General features: G+C 41.3%; 1 non-coding gene and 1 pseudogene across 1 annotated transcript in view; one reads left to right on the top strand and one right to left on the bottom strand.

Annotated features, from left to right (window-relative positions):
- LOC121307408 overlaps positions 1–68 on the bottom strand; it is a 164-nt gene extending 96 nt beyond the window's left edge. The window contains exon 1 of the small nuclear RNA XR_005948326.1: positions 1–68. This exon is cut by the window's left edge and continues 96 nt beyond it. This is a non-coding gene — a small nuclear RNA (U1 spliceosomal RNA).
- LOC121326193 overlaps positions 1–11,595 on the top strand; it is an 11,651-nt pseudogene extending 56 nt beyond the window's left edge.
- The last annotated feature ends 2,027 nt before the right edge of the window (positions 11,596–13,622 follow it).

The following is a 13,622-nucleotide window of genomic DNA, read 5'->3' as shown; positions in this document are numbered from 1 at the left end:
CAATGGCCGAGCCTCGCCCTGGGTGAACCACCTTCATGATCATGGTATCTCCCCTGCCAGGTAAGTATGAGTTGTACATCTTCCGACTCGGCGCCCGTCCACAAGAGACACTTTTCCCAGAAACGGTAGCTACATCTACAATTTAAAAAATACATTGTTTTACTAATATAACAGGCGCATTTTTATTATATTGCACTTTCCAGTCTGTTGGATTTAATAGTTTCCTTCAGTTTTCGGGATACATTTTTAGAAATTGCATTCCCGTAATGCATCTCGGTACATATTTGCATGCGCCTTTATCACTGGACGACAGGATGCCAGCAATATAACACAGGATGACGTCATTACTGCAGCAACATATGTTAGATGTTCCGCAAAAGAAAGGGATGGGTCTGTATACACGTCTGCGTAAACGAAATAAAAACATGGAAACAAATGTACGACTTTAAAAAAGAAAGAAAGGAATACATTGGTCAGACATTTGTTACGGTCTCAATAAAAATAACCTCGAATGAACGAACCGGTCCCTAAATCTGTTCTGGGTTTATATGCTAGTTTTGCTGTCTTGTTTGGCACAATAATCAGAACACTCGGTTTGTGGCTTTAACATTTTCAACGTTTTTTTTTTTTTTTTTTTTTTTTTTATGATTAAACTAACGATAACTAACAAAACTCGTCAGCACTTTTGTCTTAACCCTGTTCACATGTGTTTGCATCGGACCGATACTGGTAGTTTGGGTTTAGAATATGATTGTACATGATCATAAAGACCAATGATCATAAAACACGTAGTTACTTTCTAGAATATACATTCAGAAAAAATAAACAAAGTCTCATTCCCAGTCTGACAGAGCCACCTGCTGGAGGTATACACAATAAAATCTAACGTTATTGCTTTCAATATCTGTGTTTCTAACTTGCGAACGCAGTCCCCCACTACCAGAAATGATGCAGTCACGATTCCCGCATTTGCGACATATAAGCTGTTGCACAGAAGGGATGGCTCTATATGAAAGCCTACACGTCTGCGTGAATGAAATTCTAAAATGTAAACAAATGTTTGCCCAATTTGTCTTTTGTACATTCTCTACTTCAAATCAGAGGTGCCATCAAGTATAAAAAGGTGTATGTGGGGGCAAAATATTTGACGAAAAGCTCTGTGCATAAAAACGATTACAAGGTATTGTTTTATGTTGCGAAGTGCAAGGGTAGCTCTCCCTTGTAGTAACTCGTAATAGCATGCATGAGCCTTGTTATTGGCCCGCATATGCGGAGCCCAGAGCTGCTTAAATGTTACCGTTTGTGACAAGTTACAGTTATCTCCTTGAATCCAGGCTGTTCGGGTGACCTCCCAGTGGCCTATACACGTGAAATTCTTGTATAATCTGCAACATTTATTTGTTTTTAATATTTATATCATTTTAAATCTGTCTCTACAATAAATTGTTACTCCCTTTTTTTAATCCCGATTATATCTCTGCTTATTTTTCATGTAATTGTAAAGGGTCTGCATTTGGGGAACCTGGCCTTTGCTATTAGTGTGTTCGCTATTAGTGTGTTTCTAAAACAATTTCTTTGGGCAGAATTCTCAAGGTGGCGCAGTCAAACAAAGTAGCTAATTATATATAGTCACATCGCCACAAATGGGTGACTATTATTTCATATAAATTGCCATGTTATGGACGAATGTAAGAGTTGCCTTTCTTTGGTGAACTACCTTTTTTCTTTCAAATAGCACATATGTAACACATTTCTATTTCTCTCTCTCTCTCTCTCTCTCTCTCTCTCGTCTCTCTCTATATATATATATATATATATATATATATATATATATATATATATATATATATATATATATATATATATATAAAACTTACATGACTGATGAGACTAGCGTTCGTATTGCTATAACAAATTAATTGTTGCACATTGTATTTTAAGAATATATGCTGCTAAAACATAGCTTAATTACATAATAGCCGAAGGCTGGTGTCACTTAGAATAGATGGACTTGGTCTTTTTAACTATCGGGAGCTTACCTTTTTATCTGATGTGATTGTGTCTTTGTTTGTAATTGTCGCACCTGATGCGTGCTGCATGTTGTGTTATTCTACTCATCATTTATACTATTTGTTAATTATGTAATTGGCAGCTAATTTCCTTTCTTTTTGATATATATATATATATATATATATATATATATATATTATATATATATATATATATATATATATATATATATATAATATATATATATATATATATAGATAGATATAGATATATATATATAGATATATATAGATAGATATAGAGATATAGATATAGATATAGATATAGATATAGATATGCGCGCGCTGTGTTGGAGAGAATCAGGGAGGTCCGAGGCATTGCAATATGTGTCCGAGGAACAGCAAGGACGGCGGGGCTGCGGCGTGCATTTAAGTCTATGGAAAGAAAGTGAGAATGTTGATTTTGGTTGTGAGCCGTATAGACGCGGGATTGTTTGTAGTGAAACAATCTGATGAATGTTGTTTTGCACAAAAGATTAATGGAAGACTGGGAGTTTTCTTACTGCTATTTGTGTTTCTTTAAGATTCAGTTTAACCCATTCACTGCAGTGCGGCCGACCTGTTTGTATGTGGTCTGTGTAATTGTTGTTTGAAGCCCGCTGCCCTTGTTATTCCTCACTCTCGGTCCTTTTCCTTTAATGATTAACTGTGTATTTGTTGCTGTATTTTCTTAGAACATGTGCTTTTAACTATCTTGCCTATTTATTATTTTTGTTCATTAAACGTTGCATGCTCTTTTTAATTATAGAATAAATGTAATTTCTAAAACTACAGTAAAGTATAAACCTAATTTCATACAGCTGTGTCAGATCCTTTGCAGGCTGTCCCACTGGTGGCTTGGGCTGGTACTGCACCCATGACAACTTCACAGTACTTTATTCATAGTAATAGTATTTTGTGTTTCCTTTGTTGTGATTATCTGGTTGAGTTCGGGTGGTTTATTGTATTGGTTTATTTTATTATTTTATGTTACACTTTACAGCTTTATTAATTTGAGTGATTTTTGTAGCACGAGAATTCTTCTTGTTTGCACTTTTCGTTTGGGATGGACAGAGCTGTGTCTCCAGCCACCCACCCCATCTGGTACAGTTGTGACTGAAATAAAACCAAGGTTTACCTGTACCCCCATAAACCTAGTGTCTTGTAATTCATTGGAGGGATATTGTGACAACCAACCTGTTTTCTAAAAGAGTCTTTGATTGTCTGTGTGTATAATACATATGATTACTTGTGTACCTGGGTTCTATTTCCCAGGTTTTTTAGTTGCTATAGCCCTGGCCTTATTGGCTAGGTGTTGCATATCTGTAATCGTTTGCGTGAGTTATTTAAATTGCAATTTATATATATATCCTGCCCTTTGTTACAGGATTCATTAGTTTGTCTGTAATGCAATCACAATTTTACTTATAGACTGCCTTGCTTTTATAATGTCCCAAGTTCTGGGCCAATTTGATGTTTAGATAACATCCCAAATTCTGGGCTGCTTTGCTTTTCAGCCCAGTTTTTTGGGGATAATCTGCTCGGCTGACAATCAAGTTTCTAAGTCGTGCATGCACAGTTTACCATAAAAAAATTACATAAACTGGATCGTGAATTAATTTAAGTGTAACTCTTAGTACATGAATCGAAGTTAATGTTTTTTTTTTTAATTTCCCCAGAAAACACTTTTTTAAGAAGAAATAAAATGTAAATGTATTTCTTATTTCAATGAAGAAACTACATTGCACTGAAATAGATACATGAAAATTCATTCAAGCAACCGTTTTCCTTTATTAAAAGCTAATATTAAAACAATTTAAGAACACGGTATTCCAAAAAAAAAAAAAAAAAGGACATCTAATTTCCTTAAGTAATGTCCATTAATATATTTTAACACTTCCAGGTTTTTTTGGGCAGATGAGAGTGCTACCATGAGTAGATGAAGGCTCAAGCAGTTTCGTTTTTACAATAATTCAATAATCACAAAATCAAATCAAAGTGATGGAAAGGGACCTGGGAGTTGAAAGCGAATATGATTGTAGTAGTTTTTCTTTTACCCTATCATTACTCACTATCTCTGTATCTCCCCCTAACACAACCATTTCTCACACTCTTCCCCAATTCTCCCGGTCTTTTCCCTGCACTCCCTTATGTGCTCTCGCTTCTTGCTTCCCTCAGCCCCCGTCTCTTGCGCCAAACCTGCACTCCAATTCCTTTCTACACACAACACAACCGCTGCACACATACACCCACCCGGCAACCCCTGCTCGCATACACCACCATGCAACCCCAGCACACACACACAAAAGCAGTCATTGTCCTTTTATTAAAGACTAATATTAAAACTCATTTTTGAGAAGGAAGTTTTGTGTCATATCTCCTGAAATTGTAGAGCAGAGCAGCCCAAGAATATATAGCTGCAGAACGAAGGCTCCCACAGTGTAGCTCTCACAGGTTAGTGCTGCGTGTGCAACTCGTAATTTACGCAGTGCTTCATTCACTGTCAACACCACTACCACGTGACCATAATACCCTACGAACCTTAGGGTTAGGGTTAGGTTATTGTTGTGTGTATTTAAAGTTGTGGCCAATACCCCATGAAACTTAGGTTTAGGGTTAGATTATTGTTATGAAGTAAACATTGTTTTAGTACCTACATTTATCACCCTCATCATGTGATCAGGCTGTAGCATATAATGATGACGTCTATTACGAGCTGCATGCGTAGGACTACCCTATGACAGCTATGCTGTGGGAGCCTTCGTTCTGCAGTAATACCCCTCTCGAGCAGCGATGTATTTTATGTTTCATTCACCTTTAACGCTGATATCATTTATTATGCACCTAGGTTTATTTCTTACCCATAGGTAAGAAACCTTATACTACTACTACTAACTTAGAAACCTCTTATACTACTACTACTAATAATAATAATAATAATTAATAATATCAGCGACAACAACTAGAACTAGAACTGCAAGGCAGTTTTATGGCTTCCAAGCTCAGTACCAATTGGGAATTTTGGCAAGCTGTAAGTTAGCATTGCAGCACAAGCGTCAGCAACAGAGCAGTTTTATGGAGCAGTTTCAATTTAAAATACTGCATTAGTTAATTCTCACAATTCTTTATAACTTTAATTAGTACCCTATACTACCCTATAGTACCCTATGTAAACACTGTAAGGAGTTATAAACTCATTTTACATTTAACCTTAAGGAGAGGTCAAAGGTCACGATCAAGGTCATTTTTGAATAGAGCATGGGTTCCTAAATGTGTTGTATAGTAACCATAATCCTATGTCCACTGTGAGGAGTTATAAGCTAGTTTTACATTTGACCTTAAGAGGTTAAAAGTCACAGGCAAGGTGGTTTTTGAAAAGAGCACATATGGTTTCCTATATGTGTTCCATAGTAATCATTAACCTATCTGCATTTTGTAAGCAGTTATAAGCTAGTTTTATATTTTGAAAGGTTTTTAAAGAAATGTGTCATGTGGCCATATTGGTTTATGCACCATTTTTGAAAAAGTCAATTGTATTGAGACAAGGATGATGCTTGTCAACTTTGAAGTTAATCAAATAAACAATTTTTCAACTGAAGTGGTTTTAAATTTAAGAAGAAATTGTAGGTCTGGTGGCCATGGTGGCATGCCTGCCAAGTTAAGAGTTAGTTGGTTAAAAGGTTTGCAAACAGAAGCAGTTTGATGTTTGGGTGCGCTTTGGCTTTTGTCTCGCCAGTTTCTGGGCGGGGTTTGCGCAATGCCGAGGATCCCATCTGGCAGTGTGATCTGTCAATCTCTCCCCTATTTAAGCTGTGCACTATTTACTGCTCTTGTCTTTCCTTTTGTGTTTGTACAAGCAATCTACAGACCCGTGTGTGTTTGCCGCATTTCACATTTATGAAAAGAAAAGAAAGGAAAGGATTGTTTAAAGAAGAATTAAAGTTAAAAAAGGGGGAAAACTTAGTTTAAAAAAAAAAAAACTGCAGTTTTCTTCAGTTTTCAGAGCATTCCAGCATTGCTGCCATGGAGCTTAATGTGAATCTTTCTTCTGAGGACGACGCTGATTTCCCCCCTGGTTTCCCCCCCCCCCCCCCCCCCCCCCCCCCCCCCCTTGCGCCCCCCCCCCCCCCCCTACTCCAGCGGACACCTTTCCTACGCTCCCTCCCCAGCAGAGCCCCACTCCAGCTAGCTCCAAGCGTCACCGAGCCAAGATTCTCTGTTATAAGGACTGGCCTCTTCCGAAGCTTCTTAAGGCCATGTTTGATGCATGCATACAAATTCCTAAGGAAGCCGGTTTAGCTGCTCTCTTTTCCATCATTGCAGCTCTGTATTTGCGGCCTGCTTCCCTCCTCCTCCTAAGCGCCCCTGCGCTTCTTCAAGCAAGTCAGCCTTTGCTAAGGTCTCTCCTCCAGTTCAACCTTCTTCTCCCGAGGCATTCCCACTCACATTTTGCCAGCCCAAGGCAGCTGCTTCTGTCTCCTCTCTTCTTCACCATCCTTGTCTCAGACTCCGCCCTGCTCCCTCTTCCCCTCTCTCTCCTGCTCCTTCCTCCAACGATGCCAAAACGATCCATCAAGGGCTCCTGCAGGATAGTAGGCTTCTCTTCCAGCCGGTCTCTGACTCCATAGCTGCTCTGACCTCCCAAGTCGACATCCTGGAGGCTCTCTCCAACACTTATCTCATCGTCGTCTGCACCACAGCTGCTTCAGTGCTTCCTTCAGATACTGAACCCATTACTAATTACAATCTGGCTTCTGCAGTACCTGCAGGTTCTCAACCAAGCACCACCTCCCGATGGCTAGCCACATCACCACAACTCCGGCGTCAAATAATTGATGGTAAGGATGTTGATCTGGTCTCTGTCTTGGTTTCTACTTCTGACATTGTAGACCACCGCGCTGTAAATTGTGGAGATGTTCTGGTCACCCCAAAGTCCAGTGACCCACGGTTACTGAATAGCCTTACTTTGGGTGAATTTGTCCTTGCATTCTTTGTCTGTTGTCTAGCCTCTGCTCTACCTTTTCCCATAGCCGTGAAGAGCTGGACCACTATCTGTCCTACATCTTGGAGCTAGCAGTGAGGTACGGGGGAACTATGTTCTATGAGTATCTGTGACAGAAATAAAATTAGTTCTGGTTGTAAATTTCCATCTCGACCTGTGAGGGTGCTAAATAGCGAAAGGAGAAGTATCTGGACGGGCTGGCCTGACAGTTCAGGAAGTCAGTCAGCCTGGATGGAAGCGAGACTCTTGCAGGAATGTACTGACCCAGAAGGTAAACAAGGTTGCAGCTGCAAGCAATAGATGCAGCTGGAATTGTTTACCAAGGGGTCATGCGGGGTAGCATTAAAGGGGCCAGAGAAACGCTAATCTTTTCCTTCGCTTGGGTTTTTGTGAGAAACTGCTAGGACTGGGAGAGATGCAGAGAAAGTGTATTGTAAATATTCGTGAGTGTATTTTGTTTGTTTGTCCGTGTCTGTTTAGTAACTGTCTGTGTTTTCTGATTGTAGCACTAGATGGCTAAACACAAATCCGGAGCTGCTGCCAAGGGCAGCACAAACCGGATCAACACTGCATTACAGTCACGATTAACATTGTTATCACTGTGGTGATGGTATGTGTGTCTAATTGTGTGTGTTTAAGTACTGTGCGTATTATTCATGGGACTGCAACCCTTTTTCAATACTGTGCGGTACACATGGTTGAGTATTGCAAGCTCATTATTATTTACTGTCTGGTTATCAGACCCTTGGATTATAAACAGATATTAAACAAACCTTTTCACCCGTACTATGTTGTCAATTGGTTTCTTTGAATTATTGCACCAGCACCGCATCTGCTAGTGAACAAATGTATATCAGCAGCCACTTTGCCACAGTATCATAAAAGCTTTTCCACTAAGGCGGCCGCACTGCTAGCCTCGGAAAACCTTCTAGTCAACTGGGCTACTCCAGATCAAGACTTGTTTAACAGGATCTTCGGTGGCCTTCGTGCCCACTCAAGCGGAGTCTGCATGTCCACCCGGCATTCAACCCATCTATGCTCGAAGACAGGAAGACAAGTGCAGACATATCATCAAATTTTCAGTGGGCCGCCAGATTTGTAACAACTTCAATCTGGTGGTTTTTTCCAGCCCCTGCCATTTAATTCATGTCTGTTCTTTCTGTGGGGAAGCACAGTCAAAATCCATCTGTCCCTTGCAACACAAAAAGAAATGACAATCAGCTCTTTCAGTGTTCACTCCCATTACCATCCACACCATTACCGACACTCTCTGCCTTCATCCAGACCAGCACTTCATCAACTATCTCCTGGATGTCCTCCAGCATGGCTTCTACATTGGCCGCACCCGCCTGCCGACTTCCTCCTTCATATGCAGCAATCTCCGTTCTGCCAATTCAGAACCTCATGCGGTCCCTTCTCTAATCAAAGCCTTGCCCCCCCCCCCTCCCCCCACAGTTCCTGCTATTTCTCATCAACCCCATTGGGATTGCTACTCATAAATACTCAGAGAAGAAACGTTTCATCATTGACCTTTCGGCTCCTTGAGGAAGCAGCACCAGCAGCATCAACACTTATCTCTCACGATCAGTTTTCTTTACATTACGTCACCCTCTCGGACACCATCACCTGCATCAAGAAAGCAGGAAATAGGGCCTAGCTTTCTAAGGCGGACATCTCTGATGCCTTTTAAGGTGATTCCTATCCACCCTTCCCTCCGCCACCTGTTTGGCATCTCTTGGCAAGGCTCCTTTTACTTTGCAACAGAACTGACGTTTGGCTGCCTCAGCAGCCCGAAGATATTTGACACTTTCTCTGAGGCTCTGTGCTGGATTCTGCTCAACACTCATCGCATCCCATTTCTGCTTCACCTCCTTGACGATTTCCTCCTAATTTCTCCCGCTTGGCATCCTCCAGCCCAGTCCATATCTCAGCTTAGATCTCTGTTTCTCTCCTTGGGAGTTCCACTGTCTGATGAGAAAACCAGCAGCCCTTCCACCTGAATGGAATTCCTCAGGATGACGCTGGATTCTCTCAAGTTCGAGGCACGTCTTCTGCCCCTCAAGCTCAACCGCATTCGCCAGCTGCTGTCCTCCTTTCAGGAATCACAGTCCATTTACAAGTGTAACCTCCTCTCTTTGCTGGGCCATCTTAACTATGCCATTCGGATCATTTCTCAAGGCCGTTCTTTCATCTCCCACCTCCTTGCCCTTTCCTTTTCAGTCAAGAGCCTGAACTCAATTCCCATTCCCGAGAAGGCTAGAAAGGATATAAAAATGTGGATCACTTTATTTCAACATTGGAATGGGCTCTCCTTATTCTACAATGACGCCATTTTTGCTCCTGACCTCCTTCTGTTCACGGCCGCCTCTTACCTGGGCTTTGGCGAGCTCTTCGGTTCTCATTGGTTCTTTGACACTTGGCCTCAGGAAATCCAGTCCCTACCTGCCCAACGAAAGTCCTCTCCTCTCCTCGAGCTGTACCCCATTGTATTAGCTACCTCTCTGTGGGGTCATCTGTGGCCCAAGAAGTCTATTTTGTTCATCTGTGATAATACAGCTATGGTCCAAATTATCACAAAGAACGTTCCTCTTCTCCTATAGTTATGCAGTTGTTTGGATTTCCATCTCTTTCAACTTCCTGATTCAAGCTCGTCACATTCCAGGTATGTTCAATAATGCTGCTGGTTCTCTCTCCCGCCTGCAGGTCCTCAAGTTCCGGAGCCTGATTCCCAACGCAGACTCTTTTCCCACCCAGTTCCCCCCTTCAATGACCTGAGATTCGTCTGAACCCTACTCTCTCCGGTCTGCTCCGCACAGCATGACAGTTCATGTCTGAGGCTTTAGCTCCTTCCACCCGGTTCACCTACTCCACCGCCTGGTCAACATTCCTCCTATTCTGCACCCAGAACGGGATCTCTTATTCAGTCTTCAACCTGGACCACTTCCTCGCATTCATTACCTACCTGCAGGTCTCCTTGAACCTCCTTCCTTCATCTATCAGATCCTACGTCTCTGGCATTCAACATCAGTTCTGTCTTCTGTCCATCTCTGCACCACAGCTCCTGTCATCCTGACTGTCTGCCTTCCAGGCTACCTATATCCTCAGACGTCCCTCAACTTCTGATCTCCATGCTCAGGAACGGCTGCTTCAATCCATCGGATTACCTCACCATGGAGGTGCTGTGTCTATGTGATTTCTTCGGCTTCTTCCGCTGTTCGGAGTTCTCTGTTCCTTCTCCAACCAGCTTTCCAGGGTTTGGCTTGCGATGCTGGGACCTATCCCAGCTTCTGGGTGGGCACTTCGTCCTTCTCCTAAGTTCCGCCAAGACGGATCAACTCCATAGAGGTCAGTTCATCCAGCTATCAAAGGTTCACTCCTCTCCCTGCCCCAGCTCAGCGTAAACCAGATATTTTCCTCTATCCATGTTTTCGGTCTCCAACCATACCGGAGACCACTTGTCCCTTACTCTCCACAACCATCCAAGCAGCTAATGGACCTCTAAGCAGTAGGGGACCTGTCCTGTTTGTTCGACTTTGTCACTAACACTGTTGCTCAAGTCCCACAAGCACTCCATCCCCTTCCCCCTTTGCAGGCACCCTGTGAAATGTTTAATACATAGCATAACGATAGGAAAAGGATGGGACAACTGCAGAATTACTGTGCAGATTTAGAGTGGTACATTTTTATACAGGCTACAAAACACCTTATGAATAGGGGTTGGATAAAAAAGGTCAGAACACCTGTGATATGCAGTACACTTGTGTAAATTGCTGATCCTTTACGTGAGTGATTCCTTTGTAAAGAGACTGGTATTGTCACTATGGGCAATACAGAAGATTAATTCTGATGACTGTTAATTAAGTCTTTCCATATCCAAATGCACAATTACTGATGTTGCACAAAGAACAGTGATGACTGTATACCCTGTAGGCTTGACCCTACACCTCACTGACAGTGTATTTCAGGTGTTGCAGATTTTTTTTTAGTCAAACTGCTGCAGATTCAGTGGCGTTAAGGTCTGGATAAGGTTGCTTCACTGCTTTCTGCAACATACTGCTGTATAGTACTGTTCAAACTCCTCTCCTTCATGTTTATGCAGATTGTATGGTGTAGCTATCTGCAGTCATTTGGCTGGGCAACATGTTTCTTTGACAGAAGCTCCAGATCAACTAAAATACCTCTTTAAATCTCATACTTCTGTGAATATGCAAACAAAGCTGTGCATGTCAGTTTCCATGGGAGTTCCATTTGTTTATATTTCCACTTCATTATGAGTGGCTGGATTTTCCAAATGTACCTATTGTTAAATAACAGCTAAGTTTATATATGTTCAATCCCAAGCACTCTCTTAAATTACACTTTCAGGTACGTAGCCTTGCTAAAATAACTGGATTATACAGTGTGTGGCAAAGTGGTGAGTGCAGGGCCATGCAGGTACAAAACACAGGGGTGTTTATTGATAACAATAACAACGTCCAGAGCCGTAAGGCAAACCCCTGTAAATAATAAATGCTGGAGTGATACAGCGGCGTGTATCACTCGTAACTGTAATCCCCGGGTTTGACCCGCAACCAAAAGTCCAGGTTTTACACACACCCACACTTAACATGAAACACAAACACAAGACAGTGAGTGAAATTAAGTGCTAGTGGTGATTACAGTACTCTGTGAAATGCTGGTGTGAAAAGTGATGTCCGGGTTAATGCTGGCTTGTACTACAGCCCTGGATCGTTTTGCCTCATCCCTATTTTATACCCTCGCTCATAACCCCTTGGTTAGCAAGCGCATCCACTTTTCCATTCCGAGGATGCCATGCTGTTTCCCTTTCGGGTCATTGAGTTCGGGGACCGTAATTCAGTCCCTTTTCTAGCCGGCCGACTTCCACCTACCCACGGGAATAAAGTGTCATGCCTTTAGTCCAGGGTACTCTGTTCCCTTTATCTAGTACCCTCTCAGGTCGGGAGAGAGATCTAACACCAAGTGTCATTCGATCTCTGTCACAAGTGCTAATATAATAGGCTGGTAATTAAAATTTGAAAACAACATTCAAGTTTAAAGCCACCAGGTGGCAGAATTTTACCACTGTACAAAATGCTGATGCACTCCCTGCAACAGAACTAGCTTTAAATATGCTTTATAGAGAACCAAACACCTTCTTTGTTAACATTAATATTATCACTAGATTTAAAGCTTAGACAGAGGCATTTGCATTACCGTGCCAGAATACAGAATATAACTATCTGGTGTAGGATAAAAAAAAAAAGAATTAATACACTAGACCCCATCTTGTTCCCCTTTAATGGAACTATAAAGCCATTTAATCCTTGGGAATTGATATACAGGTAATAACAACTAATCTGTGAAGTCTGCTGTTGGATGGAATCACTTTTGCATCTGTTCCTTAAAAAACTCTCAGTAATCTCTGCAGTTTTGCCCTCTATGTAAAAGTCTTTTGGATTGCGTACCTTATAGCAACAGCATTTCTATATTGCAGAAGTCCTGATGCCATTTACATTATAAACCAGTCACGCCTGTGAGGGCCAGGCCACCATTTACACATCCCTATTATAAGTGTTTGTAATTATTTGTCTATTTTGCACTTTCCTGGAGTTCTAGGATCTCAGGCTGTGCACAGAGTTCTGTCTCCTGACGCTCTTATCGTTTCCCCTCCAGCTTCTTCTGCAGCTCCACTAAGCGTTCCTCCTTCAGAAAGGCTTTTGCTGACTGGGACTTCACTTTCTTCTCTTCATGTCTGGGAAGGCAAATAAATAAATAAATTAAATAAATTAAATAAACGTACAGATCAGGCAAGAGTGCAAAACAATGTATTTTCAGTAACACTACCCTACACACAATGCACAACAATGAAGATTTTACTCGGGAACCGCTAATAAAATATAGAGACTGTGTTCTATGGCTAGGGTGACATCTGCACACATTTTGACGAATCTTTAGAGGTCCTTTTTCAAATAACCACACTTAGGAAATTTAGCTTTCAGTTTTCAGAAGCAAACCCAGTGGATTTGCTTATATAGTTAATAAGAACACAATAAAACAGGTAAGGGATTACATATTACGCAAATGTAGATGCTATCAAGTGTCCCTTTTTAATTGTGCTTTTTTGTTTCTTCCGATTTTATTTTCCTCATGTATTACAGTTCTCTTTGATACTGATCAATTAATTATTTCAAGGAATTCCAAGGTTAAATAAGAACATAAGAACATAAGAAAGTTTACAAACGAGAGGAAGCCATTTGGCCCATCTTGCTCGTTTGGTTGTTAGTAGCTTATTGATCCCAGAATCTCATCAAGCAGTTTCTTGAACGATCCCAGGGTGTCAGCTTCAACAACATTACTGAGCAGTTGATTCCAGACCCTCACAATTCTCTGTGTAAAAAAGTGCCTCCTATTTTATGTTCTGAATGCCCCTTTGTCTAATCTTCATTTGTGACCCCTGGTCCTTGTTTCTTTTTTCAGGTCAAAAAAGTCCCTTGGGTCGACATTGTCAATACCTTTTAGAATTTTGAATGCTTGAATTAGGTCGTCGCGTAGTCTTCTTTGTTCAAGACTGA

This window comes from Polyodon spathula, chromosome 2 (assembly GCF_017654505.1).
Source record: "Polyodon spathula isolate WHYD16114869_AA chromosome 2, ASM1765450v1, whole genome shotgun sequence".
NCBI lineage: Eukaryota > Metazoa > Chordata > Actinopteri > Acipenseriformes > Polyodontidae > Polyodon > Polyodon spathula.
This window is presented reverse-complemented; position numbering and strand designations above follow the sequence as displayed.